Source organism: Gossypium raimondii, chromosome 7, assembly GCF_025698545.1.
Source record: "Gossypium raimondii isolate GPD5lz chromosome 7, ASM2569854v1, whole genome shotgun sequence".
Classification (NCBI taxonomy): Eukaryota; Viridiplantae; Streptophyta; class Magnoliopsida; order Malvales; family Malvaceae; genus Gossypium; species Gossypium raimondii.
Window position 1 is genome coordinate 43,479,260 of NC_068571.1, and position 13,068 is coordinate 43,492,327.

Below are 13,068 nucleotides of genomic sequence, written 5' to 3' on the forward strand. Positions count from 1 at the left end.
ATTATTATTATTATTATTATTAAATTTATTAGTATAATATTTTTAAATTTAAAAAAAAATATAATTACTTGGTAGTTATATAATTAAAATATACTATAATAAACTTAAATTTAATAAATAAAAAAGACAATACTTGAATTCCTAAAAATAAAACTACAAATATACAAGGCATATTTGAACTTTTTTTTTTATCACTTTAGCTGCGGGTCCTAAGGCAAGAATGGACGAGAACAAATAAATGTATGCAACTTGAATGCTATCCAAGTTTTACAATTAGTTGATCAAATGATTGCTGATTCCATCGATCAATTTAGTCCAATTTAAATTACATTAATCTAAAATAGAATATGTGTATTGAATAATTTCAATTTATACTCTTTCATGGTGATGTTATAACCTCCCATTCATGATTGCACATTGAATATATGTATTTATATTGCATTAAGTAGATATCCATATTTTATTTAAGTAGAAAATAAGCGGGTCTCTGTTTCCCTATATATATATATATAACTATTTCTTAAAAGTTTTCCAAAACAAAATATTTCTTAAATGAAAAATATTTTACAGTTTATTATGTATATGCACCAAAATGCTTTAGGGTCTAACTAGTGCCGAAGGCATTACAATTAATCAGTGTCCAAATTTTCAGAGAATCAATTATTTGGGTACAACTAGTGTTGTAACACTTGATCGATCTGATGTTTAGTACAAATAGGTAATATCACTCTAACAAACTCTTTACTATTATAATATTTTTTTTACGGAATCATCATTTAACCACTTAAATAAATCTTATTAAAATTATTTCCAACATTTTTAAAATATTGAGCATATTTTAAAATCATATTAAATCATTTTCTAGGTATTTAGATATATGTAAAACCAACTTCGGATAATCCAAAATTCAAACAAATACATCTCTATCATATTTCAACACAACTTTGACGTCATCCAAATGGCTATTGTTGTCGTTGATGGTTAATAAGTATGCAAGGAATTTATTAAACTTATCATTACCAAAGTGTGAGGTTAATCATTTATGTATATAAGTTGTCGAAACCATTTTTTGAAGTCGACTTTTGGTTTTAAAACAAATGAAAATGAGAGTCATCACCAATCACTTTTAAGAGGTGTGATTAAGTCACCTCGTAATTTGATCGTTTTAATAAGATGTTTGATTTATCAAAACAATGATTTTCAATCTATAAAAATTCAGAAAATAGGTTCGGGAGTCGATTACGCATGGGGAAGGATTAGCACCCTCGTTACGCCCAAAATTGGTACCTAATTGATTATTTGATGTCTTTAGTGTCGAAAATTGAAAATTTGAAGAGATTTTAAAATACGATCCTTTATTAAGACATCACTTAACTAAATTAATTTTCACGAAAAAGGGGATTATTTCAAGTTAATCGAGAAGAAAGGATCATGTCCCGTAAGTTAGGACACAATACCTTAAATTCTCATAAACGAGAACAAACGCTAAAATCTTATTTTTTATATTTATTTTAAAATAGATATTTGATTATCTCGGTTTTAGAAGGAAGTCATATTACGTAAGTTAGGAACACAACTTTTCTAATTCCAAAATAATGAACATTTGCCTCGATTTAAAAATTTTCCTTTTTTATGCATTGTGCGAAAAACGAACGTAACGCTTAAAACGATATGCATTTTACTTATTCGGGCATAATATATACATGGATAAATGCTATAATCATAATAATATAAATATAACAATAATAAGATTATTAAATCATGACATTAACAACAAAATAAATAAAGTAACTTAAAATAAAAAAAATGAAAATGAAAAGTGCTTAGTTAAAAGGAAGTATAAGTAATATCTAATTTAAATATTTTAAAGGTAAAAGAATAATAAATAAATAGATAAAACAGATACATAATATAAATTTAAGTTTTAAGAAGTAAAAGAATAATAAATAAATAAAACAAATATAAAATTGAGGTATTTAAAAATAAAAGAATAATAAATAAATAGATAAAACAAATGCAAATCATATTAAATTTAGGTATTTAAAAAGTAAAAGAATAATAAATAAATAAATAAAATATAAAATTGAAATTAATTGAATGAAGGACTGAATTGAAATTTAAACAGAATTAAAGGTATAAATCATAATAAATTAAATAATAAAATCGAATAAGGACTAAAATTAAATGCGCGTAAAGGAGGAGGGACTAACTGGGAAATTATTCCCTGTCCCAAAATGCGTCGTTCCATAAGGGATCGAATTGAAATAAAATCAAAATCATAGGGTAAAAATTAAAAAAAACAAAAAAGGACTAGATGAAAAAATAATTAAAAAGCGGAAGGACTAAAGGTGCAATTAGACCACCCATTAAAAAAAGCGGATCCTTGCTAGGGTCAGATCGGGTTGGCGGGTCGGCCCCAAAATAGCGTCGTTTTGGGGCATTTCAGAAACCCTTGAAATGGTGTCGTTTTGGTACCTTATTTAAGTAAAAAAAATCATTTGAAACAGTTTAAAAAAAAAACTTGTTTTCCTTTTTGCTTTTCTCTGAAAAGGGGCTGGGTCTGGCCATCGGAGTCGTCATCGACTGCCGCGGGGGCCACTGATCACCGACAATGGCTCTGTCGTCCACAGTGGCCGAGAAAAAAAAAGAAACCTCTGTTTTGACCATTTCGGCTCCCTAGGCCCGAATCTAGGGTCGGTTTTTTTAGAAACTAACCAAAAAATCACCAAAAAAGGCAAAGAACCCTTTGGCTCCGACGGCAGAAAACAACTACCGGTGAGTTTTCTTTTTATTTTTTCTTTATTTTATTTTATATATATATATATATATATATAACAAATTTAAAAGAGGAAAAATAAAAAACAAGGATCACCTTTGAGGTTTTTTTTTATTTTCTATTTTGGCGATTTTTGTGTGTGTACATTTCTCAGTTTTTCAAAAAATAAAAAAGAGAAGAAGAACCCCCATTACAATTGTTTTTTAGGCTTTTATAGTCGATTACACTATTATTTTTTATCTATTTCTTTACTGTTTTGTACTTGCTATTGCGTGTTTTTTCTTTTTCTTGTAGGGGTGGTCGGCGACGATGGCAGAGCAGTTGGTGGTGGCAGGTGCGGCGCTGACGTGGGAGGAGTGGCAGCGACAAGCTAGGGATTTAGGGTTTCTGTTTCTAAAATTTTTTAGGCTTTTGGGCGATTTGGGCTTATAATTTTGGGCCTTCAATTTGGGCTGGTATTGTAATTAGACTGAACTGTTAATACTTTTGGAATTTTTATTTATTTTTATGTTTGGTTTTTGTCTGGTTTGGGACCTGGCGAAATTGGGCTCTCACAAAGATCATATACTTCCAACTTATAACATGTACATAATTAAAGGTTCAGTTCAATATTTATATTATGTATCTTAAAAGAGTCAAGATTCTTAAACAAAATTCATCTCAATATTTCATTCATTCAATTCACAGTATAGTTATAGTTATAATTTATTATCTAATACTCATTTATTGATCATGCAAGTTAAGCTATTAATTATTCAATTTCATTGCTCAAAACATACTTATTAAATTAATTTATTATTATACAAATTCGTAATTTTAATAACCTTAATAAAATAAGACTCAAATATTCGGGATTCCAATTGCACTCCTCACATATTTACACGTATAGTGCATCCAACTTTAATACTAAGCATATACACATATAAGGGCTCAAGATGAATCGAAGTGCTATGCTATAAAACATCATATCATATCGTCCTTTCAAAACGCTTAACTAATACTTATTTCTTAAATAAACTTTTTTTATTTCTCTTGTATATATGTAATTATTTGTTAAATGAAAAATATTTATAGCTTATTATATGTGTGCACCAAAATGCTTTAGGTTCCAATTAGTGCCGAAGGGGTTACAATTTTCCATACGAAAGCATGTGTAGAAGTAGTGAACTCTCCCATTTTGCATATGAATGCCTCCAGTGACGAAGCCACGGGCAAGAAGAGGCCTTGGCATTTAATAAAATAGATACTTTTTTATTTTGTTCCTCCAAAAAAATAGTTATTTAATTTAAAATTCTTAATGAAAAAAAATTAGCCTTGACCCTTTAAAATTTTTGATTTTACATGAGTACTAATACAAAAATCTGCTTTTAATAAATTATGGATTTAATCCATATGATTATTTTCAGTCCTATACTTTATGAATTTTAAAACTTCAATCTTTGTCAAACGGTAGTTACTAAATTCCTTAAGTTATACTATTTTCAAAATCTTATGTGACAAATACATTATCATATGTGTAATGTCATGTTAACTTATTATTTCCATATATTACTCGTAAAATGTCAGTTAATTGATTTGGCGATTATCTTTTGTATTAATATTGAAATTTTGTAATTTAAAAAGATAGAGACCCAGAACTATTCAATTGAAAAATATGGACTAAATTTACAACTTTACACATGGGAGAAGACTAATATGAGAATTTAATCAAATGAATTTAATAACTATCATTTTGAACAAAATAAAAATTTCAATAAAAATTTAAAAATTGAAAAGGATGCTGTAGTAGGAAAAATTCATCCGGCCCAAACCCAAACCAAAACAAAAACAAAAAAATAAATAAATAAAAGTCATTTAATAAAAAGCCCAAATACAAAACTCTAAAGCACAAATTACCTAAGCCCCCAAGCCCAAACTTAAAAAAATTTCAGAAACCCTAGCTCCCCCTAAAAGTCTCCAGCCGCAGCTCCCCTTACCATGTCAGCAGGGTGCCATCTGAGGCCTGACACTGCCGCCTCGTCTTTGCCACCATCACCTGTAGAAAACAGAGAAATAAAAGCAGAAAAAGGAAAAAGACAAAAGAGAATATGCTGTAATTCGACTATAAAAAGCCACAGAAACATTTCTAATTTCTCTCCTTTTTTAATGAAGAAATTCAACAGAGAAAAAAAAAATTGCAAAGGTGTTTTTTTTTAATCTTTTATTTAATTTTTTCTTCTATTTTTTAGGTGAAAAGCAAAACAATAAAAACAAGGTTTAAAAAGAAAACTAACCTCGTCACTTCATCTTCCACCACTATTGTCAATGGCTCTTTGCCTGTTCAAAGGGTCTCTGAACCCATTGGGGTTCGTCGACGACCTCGACGGAGAGAGGGGAAATCGAAATAAAATAAAAAAATAACAAAGGTAGTTCTTTTTTTTTTAATTTCGTAAAATATGAAAAAAATAAAAAAAAATCACAACAAAATATTCAAGTTTTTTGGATTTACCTATTAAAGTGTTGTTGTGGAACTCCCCTTTCCGCTAACTTGAGAAGCCTCGGAACCCCTAGGGTTCCGTCGAGGCTCTTGTTGCAAAAGGAGAGGCGAAGGGTTTCTTGACTGATAGTTGAACATCAACTGGGTTTTTGGGGATTTAAATCCCAGATCTGGAATCCACGTGAAAATGGGGCACAAAAGGGATTTTTTAGGAATTTTTCAGCCGCCGGAGGCGGTAGTCACCAACGCTGATGACCAATGGCCGTAGCAGATGTGCGCCGACCTTGTGGCCGGAGGAGAAGGGGGTTTGAGAGAAAAGAAAAAGGAAAAGAATTTTTTAAGATGTTAAAATGATTTTTTAGATTCTTTTTTAGTTAAATAGGGCCTGTGAGACAACGCCATTTTGGCTTGGTCTCAAAAGGCCTAAAATGACTTCATTTTGGGGTTGACCCAAACGTCCGACCTGATCCCCTCCCATGATCGGAGTGTTTTTGAAGGGACGGGCTATTTGCTATTTTGGCCCTTCTGCTTTTTTACCTATTTTTAAATTTGTCTTGCACATTTTTATTTTATTTCATTTTTATCCTATTATTTTAATCTCTTTGCAAGTCTATCCTTGGACCCACTGTTGAACCAAAGAAATGATGTGGGATTGGGATAATTTCCCTTTGAGGCCCTACACTTTTCCATTTTATTTTAATTCGATCATTTATATTTTGTTTTTGTTTTTTATTTATACTTTAAATTTTGTCACATATTCATTTCAGTCCCCAGACTATCACTACACCAAAATAGGCTTTTAGCGGCTTTTTTAGCGGCGTTTGAATAAAAAATGCCGTTGAAAATAAGCATTAGCGGCGTTTTCCGGAAAGCGCCGCAAAAAACCTAAGCCCAACGACGCCGTTTTCTGAGCTTTCGGGGATTTAGCGGCGTTTTTAGGAAAGCGCCGCTAATGCCCAGGGCTTTAGCGGCGTTTTTTGAGAAGCACCGCAAAAAAACATAAGCCTAACAACGTCGTTTTCTGAGCTTTCGTGGATTTAGCGGCGTTTTTGACAAAGCGCCGCAAAAAAACTTAAGCCCAACGACCCCGTTTTCTGGCTTTCGGGGACTTAGCGGCATTTTTTAGAAAGCGCTGCTAATGTTCAGTGCTTTAGCGACGTTTTTGTGGAAGCGCCGCAAAGAAACATAAACCTAACGACGCCGTTTTCTGAGTTTTCGGGGATTTAGCGGCGTTTCTTTAGAAAGCGCCGCTAATGCTAAGGGCTTTAGCGGCATTTTTGAGAAAGCGCCGCAAAATAAACTAAGCCCAATGACGTCGTTTTCTGAGCTTTCGCGGATTTAGTGGCGTTTTTTAGGAAGTGCCGCTAATGCTCAGGGCTTTAGCGACGTTTTTGAGAAAGCGTCGCAAAAAGACATAAGCCCAACGACGCCGTTTTTTGAGCTTTCGGGGATTTAGCGGCGTTGTTTAGGAAAGCGCCACTAATACTCAGGTCTTTAGCGGTGTTTTTGGGAAAGCGCCGCAAAAAAAAACATAGGGTTTTTGGTTTAGGGTCTATGATTTATTTAAGATTTAAGTCTAGTTTAGGAGTTACGTTTTTAAGGTATATGGAGTATGGGTTTAGGGATTATGGATTAGGGATTATGGTTTAAGGGTTGAGATTTAAGGTTTAGGGGTTAGAGGGTTAGGGGTTTAGTGGTTAGATGTTTGGGGTTAAGAGTTAGGGATTTAGGGTTTAGAGATTCAGGGGTCGAGTTAGGATTTTGGGCGTTTAGATTAATTTTTTTAAATTTTAAATATGTTCTTATATAATTGTAAAAGAGATAATAATAAATTTGTTTAGGGTTTTTGGTTTAGGGTATATGATTTATTTAAGATTTAAGGCCGGTTTAGGAGTTTATATTTTAAGGTTTAGGGAGTATGGGTTTAGGGATTATGGTTTAAGGGTTGGGATTTAAGGTTTAAGGGTTAGGGGTTAGACGTTAGGGGTTAAGAGTTAGGGATTTAAGGTTTAGGAATTCAAGGGTCGAGTTAAGGTTTTGAGTTTAGATTAATTATTTTTTAAATTTATATTTTAAATATGTTCTTATATAATTGTAAAAGAGATAATAATAAATCAAATATATTGAAATTATGAGTATTTAAATTATTTAAGAGATATATAATAGATAGACTTTATATGTATTGAATGGTTAATTTAGGGTTTAAGGTTAAGGTTTACTTGAGATTTGTTAAATGATAATATTTTATACAATTATTTTATAAAAAATCAATTTATAAAAAACAAAAAAAAAATTAGCATAGCAAAACGGCGTCATTTTGTTCAAAATGAAATAATGTTTTGCGGCGTTTCTATGACAAACGCCGCAAAAGATAACCAATAGCGGCGTTTTCTGAAAACGCCGCAAAAGATAAGCAATAGCAGCGTTTTCTATAAAAATGCCGCAAAATATAAATAAAATTATAAAAAATGATAAAAAAAATTATTTGCATAGCAAAACGGCGTCATTTTGTTCAAAATGAAATAGCGGCGTTTTTCATAAAAATGTCGGGAAAAAATCAATTTATAAAAAACAAAATAAAAAATTTTCTGCATAGCAAAACGGCGTCATTTTGTTCAAAATGAAATTGCGGCGTTTTCCATAAAAACGCCGCAAAAAATAAATCAATTTAAAAAAAACAAAATAAAAAATTTTGTGCAGAGCAAAACGGCGTCATTTTGTTTAAAATGAAATAATATCAAAAACGCCGCAAAAGATAAGCAATAGCGGCGTTTTTATAGAAAACGCTGCAAAAAAAAATAAAATTATAAAAAAATAGAAAAAAATATTTGCATAGCAAAATGGAGCCATTTTGTTCAAAATGAAATAGCGGCGTTTTTCATAAAACGCCACAAAAAGTAAATCAATTTATTAAAAAATAAAAATTTTTAACGCCGCAAAAATAATTTGACTTTCCGCGTTTTGTTTAGGGTTTAGTGACGTTTTAGCTATAAACGCCACAAATGGGTTAAGTTGTAGACGAAAACGTCGTCGTTTTCTCTCCAGCCATATCATTCCCACACTTAAACCCGAAATCCCAAATTTTCCCCATTTTCCCCAATTCCAGATTAATTCAGTAAATCCCTAACCCCAAACCCATTCAATTTGCGCCATCTGAAAAATCAACTATCCCATTCGCCGTTGTCTTTGTCCGGGCCGACCACTTGCTGCGCAAACATCAGAAGCTCGAGCATCTCCGTCACCTTCGGACTACTACGGTCGTCATCATCGGTTAGTTTCTAGTCGGGCATTTGTTTTTGGACTGTTTAAATATGAAATTTAATTTTGAAACGCATTGATATTTGCGGGTTTAAAAATGAATGTGGTTGGTACTGGCATGCTGATTGAATGTATTTGCCATATGCATACTGTTTGCTGCTTGCTGTAAGTTTATTTTAGGGCAACTTTGAACCTTTTTTTTTTTTGTCCTTCTATATATTCATTAAAAAAGTAAGATATGTATTCGACATTTGCGCGAAATCCAGGTTTTCTAATTGAACTTTTTATACTTAATGTTTTAAAATTATATATTTTGTCCCTGCCAATTAAAGAAAAAGGAAATAAAATTATTTTTCTAAGTTGTAGATTATAAAGAATTCAATAATTAAAGATGTTTTGGTTGGTCATATTATAATAATATATAATGGTTAGAAAGGAACTGAAACAATAAAACTCTTGAAGAATAGTAGTTGCTACTGGTTTATACTTCAACTCAAATAAGACTTGCATAAGCCAAAGAAAGTAAATAAAAGTATACAAATTGCAATTCCATCTTCTGTTGTATTTAAATAACAAATATACCTCTACTTAAATTTTCAATTTTCTTTCACCCAAATAAATTATATATACATACAATTCCACAATTATTATATCATACATAACTTTATAGAGAAATTAAATCTTATGAGTTCATACTTTTGTTTTAACTAAATCTAAGAAAGTAAAAAATTGAATAAAGATTACATAACTAAATCTTTTAAAATCTTTTACTTTTGTTTTACTTCATTATACATAACTAAATCTTATAGAAGAGTAAAAATATTAACTAAATCTAAAACTTTACACATATTACAATATCTACAACACATAATCTTACTTTCACCTCATTTAAGTTTTAGGAACTCCATTCTCATCATTACATGTTTTTATATACACCAAAATATATTACAATATCAATAACAAATCTTTTCAAACTTTCTCATAACCATTAAACTAAAATATCATGTTAAAAAGTTTTTTTTAAAAAAACACTATTGAAACATTTTCTTTCTAGCTTTGTTTTCTCATACTAAAACCCACTAAAACTCATGAAATGATAGGTTAACGTTTAAAAGATTGATGGTGTAAATGAGTTTAGGAGGTTTGTTTTTCAAGTGATTTAGCAAAATTTTGAGTATTTACTTTTTCAGAAAATTCAAGAAAATACAAGGGAAAATGAGAGGAGAAGAAAAGACTCCATGAGAAACAATGGCCGACTATTACACTACAGATGAGGGCTGGCTTCTTAAATTCTACCTTAAAAATTGTTCAAATGGGTCAAAAGCCCAAGTCCACCCATGAAATTCTAAAGTTTTTAAAATTTGTGCCTCACTCTTTTAATTTAGGCTTCTTTTTTTTATCGAACTATTTTATTTCACCAATTGAGAAATTAAATCTTTTAATTCAATTAAGATTTACAAATGAAAAGATTTTATGGAAAAACTAACTGTTTATCCAAGTAAATATTGGTTCTATATTAAAACCTTAAAATTTTGTATTTAGAAAAAGTGAATTTTACTTGAACAATATTAATCTCATACCAACAATGACAACCCTGCAATTCTTTCAAACTGCGCTGACAAATTAATATTGTTACGTAGAAAATAGTATTAGAAAATAGTCGGTTCAATTAATATTTAAATTATTAGAAAACAGTCAGTTCAATTTTATTATCGGGCTTTACATGTTAGTTGTGTTTACTCCTATTTTTTGTCTGATTAAAATTATATTCTGTTTACTCCTATTTTTTTTCTGTTTTTTTGTACTAATTTAGTTGTGTTTTTTGTTTGGCAGCCGTCTGCTTCGAAATTAAGGAAATTTGAGGTATTTATTCATATGTTTCCATAGATAGTTTTATTAAAAAACACCTCCAAATGTTTAAATTTTGGAATTGGTTATATTTTTGCTTTTTATAGTTTGCTTATTATTTTCGACAGATCAGAAACTTTGCCCTTTCTAGAACAAAACTTAAACGATAATATCCCTAGTACTAGTACACAATTTCAATGGGTTCGTCAGGATACGAATGAAGATATTTACGAATAATGATGTAGTAAGATTTTACGATTGTTCATAATTTAAATCTTGGTCTTATTATATATTTCAACTATTTTATATGTGCTGTTATTGTTGTAATTAGTTATTAAGTTTTCAACTATTTTATGTGTATTGCAGATAAAATGCCTAGAAGAAAAATTCCAAGGGGAAGCATTGTTCAAAATGCTCCAAACTCGACAGAAACAAATAGTGAACAACAGACAACTATTGGATCTTCGAATGTTCCGATTGCACCTGAGGATCCTACAAAAGTTCAAAGTAATTTTATATTTTATTTACATGCGTGTTGACTTCTAATTGATTTATTTTTCAAATTCTTATATTATAATATACCATTTTTCAGCTGAAAATGGTGGGACGCGCAGAGGTCGAGGACGTACGCTACTTAGAGATTTATACGAGTTAGATCCAGTCGAGCGTGTAAAAGTATGCAGAAACAATTTTGGTCAGGCTGTTGGAACAGAAGCTCGACTTTTAGCAGGATACTTGGGCATTTTAGCACGAAATACGAATATGTTGCCTATCAACTACGAGTCATGGCATCAAATGCCCGATAGTAACAAAAATCAAGCCCTCGATAATATTAAGGTAACAAAACGTTAATGTCATCTGTAATACTTGGGAATTAGTTTCATTTAGATTTACTTTCTTAACTTGTGTTTTTTGTAGGCGAGGTTTGCTTTAGAGGTCTCGGATACTTATGTAAAGAAGGCATTGGGAAAAAGATGGAGAGACCATAAAAGCACTTTAAAGAAAGATTACTATAAGACAAAAACAACCCTCGATGAGAAATTGCAAAATGTCCCGCCAGGTATGCTAAGGTACCAATGGGAAGATGCGGTTAGATTTTGGCATTCGAACAAAGGCGAGGTATGATATACTTCCAAACTCTTGTAATTATTTTGGTTTATAGTATTATATATTTACGTACTAATAATTTCATAACGTAGGATCGTGAACGAGTTGGAAAAAGCAGCAGGGAGAAACATAAATTCACTCACACAGCTGGGTCGAAAAGTTTTGCTTGTGTAGCTGAGGCCGAGGTATTTTTAATTTTTTAATACTGTCAAATATGTATTACTTTCCATTAAATAATATTTTTACTACTATATTGTAGGAACTGTCGTCCGGTCAAAAAGTTGGACGCCTTCAACTTTTTGAGATTACACATAGGAAGAAAGATGGATCTCCTATGACTCCTGAAGCTGTAGAAATTATGGTACGTTTACATAATACGATTTTACTTGTTTTAGTTATTTATAGTGTTTATTTTCTAATGGTTTAATTCATTGCTTGTAACTTATGTTGCATTTGTTTTTTTAATATATATTGCGTTCCTAACTATGAGATTTATTTATTAGGAAAAACTAAAGGATAAAAAGGCGGAATACGAAGCGATTGTCTCCAGTGATAGTTCTATTCATCTTGAAGACATTGATAACCGGATTATTACTGAAGTTTTGGGTCTTGAAAGGTATGGTCGGGTTCGATTTCAAGGATCTTTTGTTAACCCAACCCAATATTTGGGATCCAGCTCGCACCAATACATGCCTTCAGGGAGTCAGGTTCAAGCTGAAGTTCAGAGGTTAAAAGACCAGATAGCTGAGATGCAAGCGACCACAGTTGACGTTCAAAGGAAATATGAAGAACTCCAGCTACAACTTAAAGCAGAGGCGGCAGCGAGGGAAGTAGAGGCTGCAGCGAGGAAAGCAGAGGCTGTAGCGAGGGAAGCAGAGCAAAGTAAAAAGTACGACGAACTCTAGTAGCAGCTTCAGAATATGATGAAGATGTTCCACCAGTCCCAACTTCCGCCGTCATAGTGTATTGTATAAATATTTTTATCATTTTAACTTTTAAAATTTTTGTGAAAATAATATGAATTATATTTTATTTATTGATATTAATATAATTTTATTCGTTTAATTTGAAATATTATACAAATTTGTTGCTTTTGGCTGATTTAGATTTGGTTGCTTTTGACTTGTTGCTACACGAGGGCTGAAAAAATGAAAAATTTTATTTTACAAAAATCCCAAATTTAGTGGCGTTTTTAGAAAAAGCGCAGCTAAAAGCCGCCAGACAATAGTGGCGTTTTTCAAAAATGCACCGCTAAAAGTTATGACCTTTAGCGGCGTTTGTGGGAAAGCACCGCTAAAGAACATGACCTTTAGGGGAGTTTATTTCTATAAACGCCGAAAATGTTGGTGGCGCTGTCAACAACGGCATTTTTTGCGGCGCTTCCAAAAGCACCGCAAATACTTTTAGTGGCGCTAAAAAGCGTCGCTAAAGGCCTAAAAAAACGCCACTAAAAACCTGTTTTGGTGTAGTGTATCGACCTTTTGGAATGATGTGTACTGAGTTTGGGATTATTTACCTTTTTGGTCCCTGCACTTTATTATTATTTTTATTTACTGTTTTATTTGTTTATACTTGAAGTTTCATAATAGTTTCAATTTAGTCC

At 31.4% G+C, this 13,068-nt stretch overlaps 1 long non-coding RNA gene across 1 annotated transcript; it reads right to left on the reverse strand.

Annotated features, from left to right (window-relative positions):
* Nucleotides 1–4,470: 4,470 nt before the first annotated feature.
* On the reverse strand, nucleotides 4,471–5,719 carry LOC105789420 (uncharacterized). The gene is made up of 2 exons (XR_001132284.2): nucleotides 5,050–5,719; nucleotides 4,471–4,811 (listed from the first exon to the last, which is right to left on the reverse strand). It is a non-coding gene; the product is annotated as an uncharacterized LOC105789420 (long non-coding RNA).
* Nucleotides 5,720–13,068: the final 7,349 nt, after the last annotated feature.